This window comes from Gossypium hirsutum, chromosome A12, assembly GCF_007990345.1.
Source record: "Gossypium hirsutum isolate 1008001.06 chromosome A12, Gossypium_hirsutum_v2.1, whole genome shotgun sequence".
In the NCBI taxonomy this organism is placed as follows: Eukaryota; Viridiplantae; Streptophyta; class Magnoliopsida; order Malvales; family Malvaceae; genus Gossypium; species Gossypium hirsutum.
The window spans coordinates 24,826,381-24,838,433 of record NC_053435.1 but is presented as its reverse complement, the minus strand read 5'-3'; the positions used below and the strand labels follow the sequence as shown (position 1 = coordinate 24,838,433).

The 12,053-nt window shown below is 38.8% G+C and overlaps 2 non-coding genes across 2 annotated transcripts; one reads left to right on the top strand and one right to left on the bottom strand.

The window, feature by feature from the left end:
- The first annotated feature begins 2,929 nt into the window (after positions 1-2,929).
- Positions 2,930-3,036, top strand: LOC121212015 (small nucleolar RNA R71). The gene has a single exon (XR_005907227.1). It is a non-coding gene; the product is annotated as a small nucleolar RNA R71 (small nucleolar RNA).
- A 3,759-nt stretch (positions 3,037-6,795) lies between these two features.
- LOC121212025 (small nucleolar RNA R71) lies at positions 6,796-6,902 on the bottom strand. The gene has a single exon (XR_005907237.1). It is a non-coding gene; the product is annotated as a small nucleolar RNA R71 (small nucleolar RNA).
- Positions 6,903-12,053: the final 5,151 nt, after the last annotated feature.

The following is a 12,053-nucleotide window of genomic DNA, read 5'->3' as shown; positions in this document are numbered from 1 at the left end:
CCAGACATGCTCTTATTCAGAGGAGGAATAGACCCTGTCTAAGAGTACTTTTGTCATAATTAAGTGGAGTTGATTGCGCACCCAGAAATAGGGTGACAAGATTTTACCGGATTAGGGTGAAACCTAATAATGGGATCCTTAGATCGAGTTAATGCAACCCTAGAGTGTTAATGGGAGAAAAGTCTCGGTTATGCAATCTAGGGATTAGACGTTATTAGTCTTGAATAGGGATAGTAACATAACTTAGAGATCTCTATGGAGCAAGTTGAATGAATAAATCGTCCGATTTGGAGCCAAAATAACAAGTAAAGTCTAGGTGGATTTTTCCTTAGGTATTGTCTCAAGTCAATTGATTTTCCCAAAAGCAATTCCTCAATTCTTTTCTCTGAGTTCTTAGTTTAGATAATTAGTTAATTAAAACAAAAACCCCTTTTATTCTTAGGCTAGATAATAAAAAGACAGTCATTACTAGTACTTTTAGTTCCTTTTGGTTGACAATCCGGTCTTGCTAAAACTATACTACTGTTTGATAGGTACACTTGCCTACATCGTGATAATAGCTAGTTAAAGAACGAGTAATTATAAATATTTAAAAACTATCACGAAAGCTCGCGATCACAAGTTTGCCCATAGATGATGGGCACGGGCGTGTCGCACGCTCGTTCTAGTTTGACAAGTTTGCCCACAGTTTCGAGGCACGAGGGTTTTGGCAGGTTCGCCGACGGCTATGTCGCATGGCCGTGGTGACTTTATAGCTTCCCGTGCTGGAAAAATTTTGCGCTATTTTCGCACGGCCTAAGGCACGCCCGTGTGCCTGGCCGTATGGTATTTAGAGAGTCTATGTACCGTGATTTAGTTAGTATGTTAGATGTTAAAAACTCAAATTTAAAGAAATTAATACTGCCAGTGCTCGGATTGCCTCCTGAGAAGTGCTTATTTATAGTCTAAGCTCGACTTCTCTGGTGCGTGATCGTGGTGAATCGAAGAGTTTACACTCCTCATCCCTACTATCAATTTTATCAACGTAAGGTTTAAGATGAGTACTATTTACCATGAACGTGCCAAATTTGGAGTGGTTTACCTCGACCGTACCATATGGAAAAATACTAATTACCGTAAGAGGGGTTTCTTCATTTGGTTCAGAAGTGGTGATTCGAGGATTTGCTGCATCGAGTAGTACTTTTTCTCCAACTTTAAGTTGATTTTTGGAGGAATTAAGCTCCTCATGGCGTGGTTTTGGTTTATCATGTTTTCTCGATTTATGTGTCCGCCATTCATCTAGCTCCTCGAATTGTAACCTTCGTTCTTGATGGATAGGTTTTTTGATGTTGATTGGCTTATGTATGTTCTTCGAACCTGTTTTCTGCAGAGAAGGTTGCACTATATGGCTAGTTTTAGCCAAATGATTTGTACAATCACCTTCGATTTTTGATGTGTTATTTGAATTATGGTCTTGAAGAGTGATTGTTTCGTGTCCCACATGAAGTTTGAGTTCACCTGTGCCAACGTCAATAATTGTTCTGGCGGTTTCTAAAAAGGGCCTTCCTAAAATCAAGGGGACATTGCTATCCTCCTCTATGTCTAGAACAACGAAATCAACTGGGAATATAAATTTGTCGATTTTAACGAGTACATCTTTAATAATACTCCTAGGAAATTTGATAGTTTTATCTGCTAATTGAATGCTCATCCTAGTTTCTTTGGGTTTCCTTAGACCTAGTTGCTTAAATAATTTGTAAGGCATAACATTGATACTAGCCCCTAAGTCAGCCAACACATCATTAAAATCTAGACTGCCAATTAAACAAGGAATTGTAAAACTCCTTGGATATTTTTGTTTGTTAGGCAGCTTATTTTGTAGAATGGCTGAGCAGACCGTGTTCAGCTCCACATACGATGCTTCATCTAACTTCCGTTTATTTGCCAGAAGCTCCTTTAAAGACTTGACTTCGTTTGGCATCTGCGAAAGGGCTTCAATAAACGGTAAGTTAATATGTAGTTTCTTTTGAAGTTTAAGGAATTTACCAAATTCTTAGTCTGAGCGGTCTTTCCTTGTCGCATTGGGGTATGGCACGGTAGGTTTATATTCTGTAATCACCAGCTTTGGCTCATTGTGGCCGACCTCATCCTTACCTATGCTTACCCCCGTTTCTGGTCTTGGTTCTGCAACTAGCCCTTCCTCATCTTGAATGGCAATCGCGTTAAGTTGCTCCCTTGGGTTAGATTCAGTGTTGCTTGGCAGACTACCTTGTGGTCATTCGGAAATTAACTTGGCAAGCTGTCCAATCTGAGTTTCAAGCCCCTGGATCGATGCTTTTTGATTTTTGAGTGCAGTCTCGGTATTCTGAAAACGAATTTCTGACACTGAGATGAATTTTTTTAGCTTCTCCTCAAGGTTTGGTTTTTTCTCTTGTTGGTAAGGTGGTTGTTGGAAGCCTAGAGGTGGTGGTCTCTGATTCCCTTGGCCTCCCCATGAAAAATTAGGGTGGTTTTCTAACCTTCATTGTAAGTATTGCTATAGGGATTGTTTTGAGATCGAGGATTGCTACCCATGTAATTTAACTATTCGTTCTTCATGTTGTGGCCATAAGGTAGGTATTCTAAACTGCTTGATCCACCTTCACTTGCTTCGCATTGCATTACTCGGTGAACCTGTGAAGAACTAAGGAAACCGTCAATTTTCTTATTCAAGAGTTCTATCTGATTAGAGAGCATGGTGACTGTATCGACGTTATAAACGCCGGCTGTTTTTGTTGCCTTTGTCCTCATGACTTGCCACTGATAGTTATTCAGTGACATCTCCTCTATAAATTCATAGGCATCTTTAGGTGTCGTATTATTGATGGTTCCGCCAGTAGCTACGTCAACCATTTGTCGAGTCGAAGGATTCAGACCATTATGAAAGGCTTGAACCTATAGCCAAAGTGGTAACCCATGGTAAGGGCATCTTCTCAAGAGGTCCTTGTATCTCTCCCATGCATCGTAGAGTGTTTCTAAATCCATCTGCACAAAGGAAGAAATATCGTTACGTAATTTAGCCATTTTAGTCGGCGGAAAATATTTTAATAGAAACTTTCCGGTCATTTGTTCCCAAGTAGTGAATGACCCTTGTGGCAACGATTTCAATCACTGTTTAGCTTTGTTTGTAATTGAAAAAGGGAATAATCGAAGACAAATGGTGTCATCAGAAATGCCATTAATTTTAAATGTATCACATAGTTCCAAAACATTTTCCAAGCGAGCGTTGGGATCTTCGTCTTGCAAACCATCAAACTGAACATACTGTTGTATCATTTGAATTATGTTAGGTTTCAGTTCAAAAGTATTTGCGGTTACAACCGGTCTAACTATGCTCGATTCGGTTCCTGTTAAAGAAGGTTTAACATAATTATACATAGTGCGCAGAGTAGGATTCTGATTAACAACAATCGCAGGTCGTAGTGGATTTTCTTGGTTTTCAGTCATCTCCTCGGTTGTGGTTGAAGTATCACCCTCTTGCTCGTCCTCTGTGTATCTTAGGCTTCCCCTTATTTCTCTTTGATTTCTGCGAAGTGTGTGGTCGATCTCACTGTCAAAAAGTAGTGGTCCTGACGGGTTTCTTCTGGTCATAAACTAGAAAAACCTGTCAAAAGTAAATAAGAGAAAAATTAGAAAAGAAAAATAAAAATTTAAATTGTAATAAAATTAAAGTGGCTAAAGTAATAAAAATTGAGTTTTCCTAATATCCTAGTTCCCCAACAAACGCACCAAAAACTTGATGCGTGATAGTTCAGCAAGGCTGGATTGTCGAACCCAAAGGAACTACGAGTACTAGTATTTACTTCCTTTTTATTATCTAGCCTAAAATTTAAGAGATTTGGTTGTCTAAACTAATTACTAACTAAGAATGCATAGAAAGAAAAACTTGGGAAAATACTTTTGGGAAAATTCGATTGATTGAGACAATACCTAAGGACAAATCCACCTAGACTTCACTTATTATTTAACTCTGAATTGGATGATTTATTCATTTGACTTGATCCGTAGAAATCCCTAAGTTATATTATTATCTCTCTCGAGACTAATAACGTCTAACCCTAGGTAGAATAATTGGAATCTCTTTCTAATTAACACCCTAGAATTGCATTAACTCGATCTATGGATTCCTTTATTAGGTTTCACCCTAAACCGGCAAAATCTTGTCACCCTATCTTTAGGCGCGCAATCAACTCTGCTTAATTATGACAAATTTACTCTTAGATAGGGTCTATTCCTCCTCTGAATAAGAGCTTAACTTGAATCAATATCCTGGAATATCAAAACAAGAATTAAGAACATATAATTAAGAACAAGTCAAATATTTATCATACAATTCAGATAATAATAACAAGATTTGTCTTAGGTTTCATTCCCCTTAGGTATTTAGGGGCTTAGTTCATACTTATGAAAGAAAACATCTCAAAAGCATAAAGATAACAAAACATAAGAAAACCCAAAACTGCTGAAGGAACTTGAAGGGAGATCATCAGTCTTGATGATGAATCCAGCTCTTGAGATGGATCAATCGGCTTTCCTGGAGTAATTCCTTGCTTCCTACTCTGCATCCCCTTTCCTAAGTGCCTCCTCAAGTGTTTAAATAGGCTTTAGAATGCCTAAGAGCCTTAAAAATTGGCATTTTCTGAATTCGACTAAACTTGGGTTTGGCAGGGACACGCCCGTGTGCGATTACTAAAGACCGTGGTTAAGGCTATTAAATTGGCACGGGCGTGTGATTGATAAACGATAATTTACACATATTTTTACCCCATGATTAACACATTTATTGGATGATTTTCCCTTAGAATTGGTGAATTCGATGCTCCAAATGCTTTAATTTCATGTTTTATACTTAAGAGAGCATAAAAGAGTGAAAGGAACGAGAAACGGGCCAAAAACAGAAAAAATTGGGCCAAAGTACGAAATCAACACGGCCTGGACCTCCTCACACGGGCAGACCACACGGCCGTGTCAATTTGGCAGATTCAAAGCAAGACTCACACGGGCATGTCACACAGGCGTGTCCTTGCCGAGCCCAAGTTGAGTCCAATTCAGAAAAGGCCAATTTTGAGGGTTTCTAGGCATTCTAAAGCCTATAAATACACCCTAGAAGAGGAAAGTAAATGGGCACACAGGGAGGGAGTAAGAAATTACTCAAAGGAAGCCGATTGATCCATCTCAGAAGCTGGATTCATCATCAAGGTTGAAGATCTCTCCTCAATTTTCCCTTCAGAAGTTTTGAGTTTTCTTTATGTTTTGCATTCTTTATTATTCTCATATGTTTTCTTATTTAGCTATGAACTAAAACCACTAAATACCTAAGGGGAATGAAACCTAAGACGAATCTTGTTATTATTTTCTGAATTGTATGATAAATATTTAACTTGTTCTTAATTATTTGTTCTTCATTCTTGTTTGATATCACAGGATACTAATTCAAGATAAGCTCTTATTCAGAGGAGGAATAGACCCTGTCTAAGAATACATTTGTCATAATTAAACGGAGTTGTTTGTGCGCCTAGACATTGGGTGACAAGATTTTACCGGGTTAGGGTGAAACCTAATAAGGGGATCCATAGATCGAGTTAATGCAACCCTAGGGTGCTAATTAGAGAAAGGTCTCAATTATTCAACCTAGGGATTAGACGTTATTAGTCTTGAATAGGGATAATAACATAACTTAGGGATCTCAACGGAAGAAGTTAAATGAATAGATCGTCCGATTCGGAGCCAGAATAACAAGTACAGTCTAGGTGGATTTTTCCTTAGGTATTGTCTTAATTCAATCGACTTTCCCAAAAGCAATTCCCCAATTCTACTTTCGGTGAGTTCTTAGTTTAGATAATTAGTTTGTTAAAACAAAACCTCTTTATTCTTAGGCTAGATAATAAAAAGACAGTCATTACTAGTACTTTTAGTTCCTTTGGGTTCGACAATCCGGTCTTGCTAAAACTATACTACTGTTCAGTAGGTACACTTGCCTACATCGCGATAATAGTTAGTTTGAAGAATGATTAATTATAAATATTTAAAACCTATAATGAAATCACGCGATCAAGTTTTGGCATCATTACCGGGGAACTAATATATTAAGAAAGCTCAATTTTTATTACTTTAGCCATTTATTTTTTTTGCAATTTAATTTAATTTAATTTTTTATTATTTATTAATTTTCTTTTTCTTTTTCTTGGCAGGTTTTTATAGTTTATGACTATAAGAAACCCGTTAGGACCACTACTTTTTGACGAAGAAATCGATTGCACAGTTTGCAAAAACCAAAGAGAAATAAGGCAAAGCTTAAGATACACAGAGAATGAGCAAGAGGACGGTACTCAACCCCCAGCCATAGAGATGGCTGAAAACCAAGACAATCAGCTACCTCTTACAATTGCAGTTAATCGAAATCCTGCTCCACGCACTATGTATGATTATGCTAAACCTTCTTTAAAAGGAATTGAATCAAGCATAGTTAGACCTGCTGTAGCTGCACATACTTTTGAACTAAAACCTAACACTATTCAAATGATACAACAATTTGTTCAGTTTGATCGTTTGCAGGATGAGGATCCCAACGCTCACTTAGCAAACTTTTTGGAACTATGCGATACATTTAAAATTAATGGTGTTTCTAATGATGCCATTCGTCTTCGGTTATTCACTTTTTCATTGAGGAGCAAAGCTAAACAATGACTGAACTCATTACCACGAGGGTCAATCACTACTTTGGAACAAATGATCGAAAAATTTCTATTAAAATATTTCTCACCGGCTAAAACGGTCAAATTACGTAATGATATCTCTTCAATTGTGCAGATGGACTTAGAAACTCTTTATGATGCATGGGAGAGATACAAGGACTTACTGAGAAGGTGCCCTCATAAAGGGTTACCACTGTGGCTTCAGGTTCAAACGTTCCATAATGACCTAAATCCTTCAACTCGGCAAATGGTTGACGCTGCTGCTGGCGGAACCATCAACAATAAAACACCCGAAGATGTTTATGAGTTTATAGAGGAGATGTCACTGAATAACTATCAGTGGCAAGTCATGAGGACAAAACCAACGAAAGCAGCCAGTGTTTATAACGTCGATTCGGTCACCATCCTCTCTAATCAGGTAGAACTTTTGAATACGAAAATTGATGGTTTTCTTAGTTCTTCACAGGTTCATCCAGTAATGCAGTGCGGAGCAAGTGGAGGTGGATCAAGCATTTCGGAATACCAACCTTATGGCCACAACATGGATAACGAGCAGTTAAATTACATGGGTAATAGTTCTCGATCTCAAAACAACCCATATAGTAACACTTACAATGCAGGTTGGAGGAACCACCCAAATTTCCCATGGAAAGGCCAAGGAAATCAGAGACCACCTCCAGGCTACCAACAGCCACTCTACCAACAAGAAAAGAAACTGAACCTTGAAGAGATGCTCACAAAGTTTATCTCGGTGTTAGAAACCCGTTTCCAGAACACTGAGACAGCACTTAAAAATCAACAAGCGTCGATCCAAGGCCTCGAAACTCAAATAGGCTAGCTTTCCAAACTAATCTCCGAATTACCACGAGGTAGCTTGCCAAGTAATACGGAACCTAACCCAAGGGAACAACTTAGCGCAGTTAATATTTAAGATGACGAAGGAGTCGTTGAGCTTGAGCCAGAACCGAGACAAGAAACTATAGTAAGCAGAGGCCAAGGTGAGGTAGGTCATAATAAAAACAAATTAGTGAATGTCAAATATAAACCTCGTGTGCCATACACCAACGTGACAAGGAAAGACCGCTCAGATTAACAATTTGGTAAATTCCTTAAACTCTTAAAAAAATTATACATTAACTTACCGTTTATTGAAGCTCTATCACAGATGCCAAACGCAATGAAACTTTTAAAGGAGCTTTTAGCAAATAAGCGAAAATTGGACGAGGCATCGCATGTGGAGCTAAACGCAGTTTGCTCAGTTATTCTCCAAAATAAACTACCCAACAAACTTAAAAATCCAGGGAGTTTTACGATTCCTTGCTTAATTGGTAATTTAGATGTTAATAATGTATTAGCTAATTTAGAGTCTAGTATTAACGTCATGCCCTACAAAATGTTTAAACAATTAGGCCTTGGGAAATCCAAACAGACTAGGATAAGCATTCAATTAGCAAATAAAACTATAAGATTCCATAGGGGTATTATTGAAGATGTGCTAGTTAAAATCAATAAATTTATATTTCCCGTTGACTTTATTGTTCTCGACATAGAGGAGGATAGCAACACTCCTTTAATTCTAGGAAAGCCCTTTTTAGCAACTGCTAAAACAATTATTGATGTTGGCACAGGTGAACTCAGACTATGTGTGGGAGACGAAACAATCACCCTTCAAGCTCGTAATTCTGGCAACACATCAGAAATTGAAGGTGATCGTCTAAACCATTCTACTAAAAAAGACAATCTGGTACAACCTACTTTATAGGAAATAAGTCTGAAGGAAGTACATGAGTCATTCTCAAGCAGTAGCAGAGGACCTATTCATAAAGATAAAAGGCTACAAATCGAGGAACTAGATGAATGGTGGACGCATAAACCGAAAACACATGATAAACCAAAACTATGCCAGAATGAGCTCAACACCTTCCCACATAAACTTAAGGTTGGAGATAAAGTCATATTAGATGCCGCATATCCTCACATTGTCACTACCACACCGGATGAAGAAATCCCTCTTACGGTACTCAGTATTTTCCCATTTGGTACAGTCGAGGTGAGTCATCCTAAGTTCGGCACTTTTAAGGTAAACAACACTTGTTTAAAACCTTATTTTGATGAGAATGATAGCAGGAATGAAGAGTATATCTAAACTCCTCAAACCACCATGATCATTAAATGGAGAGGTAAGTCGACTTAGACTATAGATAAGCACTTCTCAGGAGGCAACCTGAGCACTAACTGTATTAACTTCTTTAAAATTTAGTCTTAACACTTAACTTACTAACGAAGCTCTTGAATACAGGTTTTCCACAGAGACACGGCCAAGCACATAGGCGTGCTTAGGGCCATGTGAAAATAGGGCAAAGATTTCCTCAAACACCGGCTACGATAAAACGACCCAGCCATGTGGCATGGCCTTGGTCGAACCTTCCAAAAAAACATGGGCGTGGGACACGCCCGTGTCTAGCACCCATGGTCAAACCTGCTAGATTGACATGGGCGTGGGTCTTCATATACGGGCGTGGAAGAATCGAACAACGCCAGACACGACCCTGTACACCCACACGCCCAAGGAACACGGGCATGTACTAAATGTCAGACGCGTCCAAAGTCAAAATTCACAAATCACACGGGCTGAAATTGGGGAACACGGGCGTCTTACCTGACCGTGTGCCCCAAAATCTATAAATACCCTGCACTATTCATTGTCTTCCCCACTCAAAAACCCTAACCTTAGCCGCTGGAATTCCACACGACCTCCCTTCTATGCCCGTACGCCGCCTCCAACTCCATTTTTTATGCCCATTCTCCTCTTTCTAGCGTTTGTTCACTCTTTTCTCGTTTATTCTTATTGATTTCTAGGCTATTTATCATAATAATATGAAATTTTTCATGTTCCTTTCTTATTTTTATCATACAAATGTTATATCTAGAATAGTTATTATATTTCTCATGTTAAAATTCTTACTCATTACGTGATTTCTCCACTCCATTTGACTAGTTTTATGTAAATATTCATGATTTCTCATGCCTTTTGTGTTGACATTTTTGTTCATCCATACAATATTCTTTGCAATTTTTTTTAAGGTATTCATGCTACTATTATGTAATGCCACAAAAGTATGGATTAGTTTAATTAAAATTGTTAAGTGTTGACAGTTGTGGATGAAATTATGATTTTTATATAAAATTTGTATTCGTTTTACTTTGACCACTTATCAAGACGACTTAATGATTCTATTTGTAGGTACCATGTCATCTTCACGTGGTAAAAAGGTCATTGTCCCTACTTCAAAGAAAAGGAAGGGAGTGTCATCTTCCTCTGGTCCTACTGCGGAAGTTCGTCACCCTTTCCTGACGTTCCCCATCGGGCCTCAAGAAGAACTATTCCAAATACTCCGGGGCCGACCTTTAATTGCGAGCTGCTGCATCAACTGGGCTGCAGTAGATCAAGTTCAGTTGGCTGAAGTGATTCGGGCCCTCATAACAACCGACCCTTGGGAGGTTTTCTTTGGGATCATCGAGTCGACATATCTCGAGCTTACGATGGAATTATGCTCCACATTTCATCTTCAGACCGTGATGATAAACTACGATGATTCCGGCACGGTCTAATTTTGCCTAGGCAGATTAGTCTGCCAGCTCAGCGTCTCAGAATTTGGTATGGCGCTGGTTTATATACGGAGGAATTCATGGAGGAGAATGACTTACATGCTCTCAACTGACACATCCATCGTTCTCCTTCACGGTGCTGGGACGCACTAGTACCAGGTGGGGCCACCTACAATCCTAGCCACTCCAAGGCATCGGCTCTCCTTCCATCTCTGAGGTACCTACACGCCATTTTAGCTCACACGATTACAGAAAGGTGAGAAAACACTGGCGTCGTCAACACTCACGATGCCTACTTTTATGGTGTATGTCACACGGGCACATCATTGACCTTTCCTATTTCATCGCCCTTGCGATTCAGCACCAGACGGAGCGACATAGGAAGGGAGTCATCTCCATTGGCCCCTACATTACTCGGTTGGCTCGACACTTCGGGCTCCTCAGCACCGCAACCTAAGAATCATCCTTAACCCTCATTGGCCAGATGTCTCCACAAGGCATCTCGAGCATGCTTTGCATGAGGATGATCGAAAAGCGCCGAAGAACCTACCCTCCTTAATATCGTCTCGCCCAATCTGCGAAGGAGGAGGCCTACGAGGACATTCCTGATGATGTCCCTTCACAACACGAGGACCCACCGACTCAGCCACCACCACCCTTTCGTCAAGTTCATGCGGCAGCTTCATATGCTGACATCTCTGAGCGCTTCACTCAATTCGAGCAACAGTGTTTTCAAAGATTTGACAACATTGATGCTACTTTACAGCAGATTTGTCAGGACCTCCACATCTCATCGCCAGTCCCACCTCGCGAACCATCCAGCGATGAAGATGTTTAAAAATATTTATTTATTATTTTATGTTTTTAATTTTTATTAAAACTACTTTTTAAATTTTATTAGACTTTAGAATTTTATTTTTTTAATCATCAATTTCGGTTACTTCTTTAAGAGTAGTTATTCTTCTTAATATCCCCTAAAAAAGTTCCTTATTTTATCACAGTTATATAGAGCTCCTAAGCTCATCAGCGTATAGGAACTAAAAACTCCACTGGGGAAGGTTCTCCATGACTGCCATGTCCTGATCACCCACGACCATAGCTACCACTAGATATAATATTCTTTTGGCATAGGACTTATGGACTAATGAACCTCTACCACCGTCGAAGTATCCTCCTCCACTCTCGCACCGATTACTCTCCGAAACTCCAGTTCGAGGAATTCATCATACAAGAAGTTTCACTTCTCCCCCATCTTATGATTACAAAATTATTTTTTCCTATCTATCTTTGTACATTGAGGGCAATGTACATTTTAAGTGTGGGGGGTATTTATTTCATTATCAGAAAAATCCCTGAATGATTGCCTTGTTCTCTTGCAAAGCTCTCATATCATATTTAGGATAAATTTTGATTGATTTAGGATTTTGATTGATATATCTTGAATTAAAACATAGGCATTTATGCATTGATTGTTTAAAATTTAAGACATTATACAATCAAGCATGATAAGTTGATTTTTAAGAATTTAAAACCTTAGGTTGTTTCCCCAAAGTTTAGGTATTACTTTGAGTTGGAATTCACAAGTTCAAAACATCAAAAAGCCATAATTTTTTTGAGATTTTTAAGCCTTTTGAGCATCTATTAATTCTTTCATGCTCACTTTTATTATTGCTTTGAGTGCGTCAGTATTAAACTGCTATTCTAGAATTTGCTTGATTATGCATGTCAAGA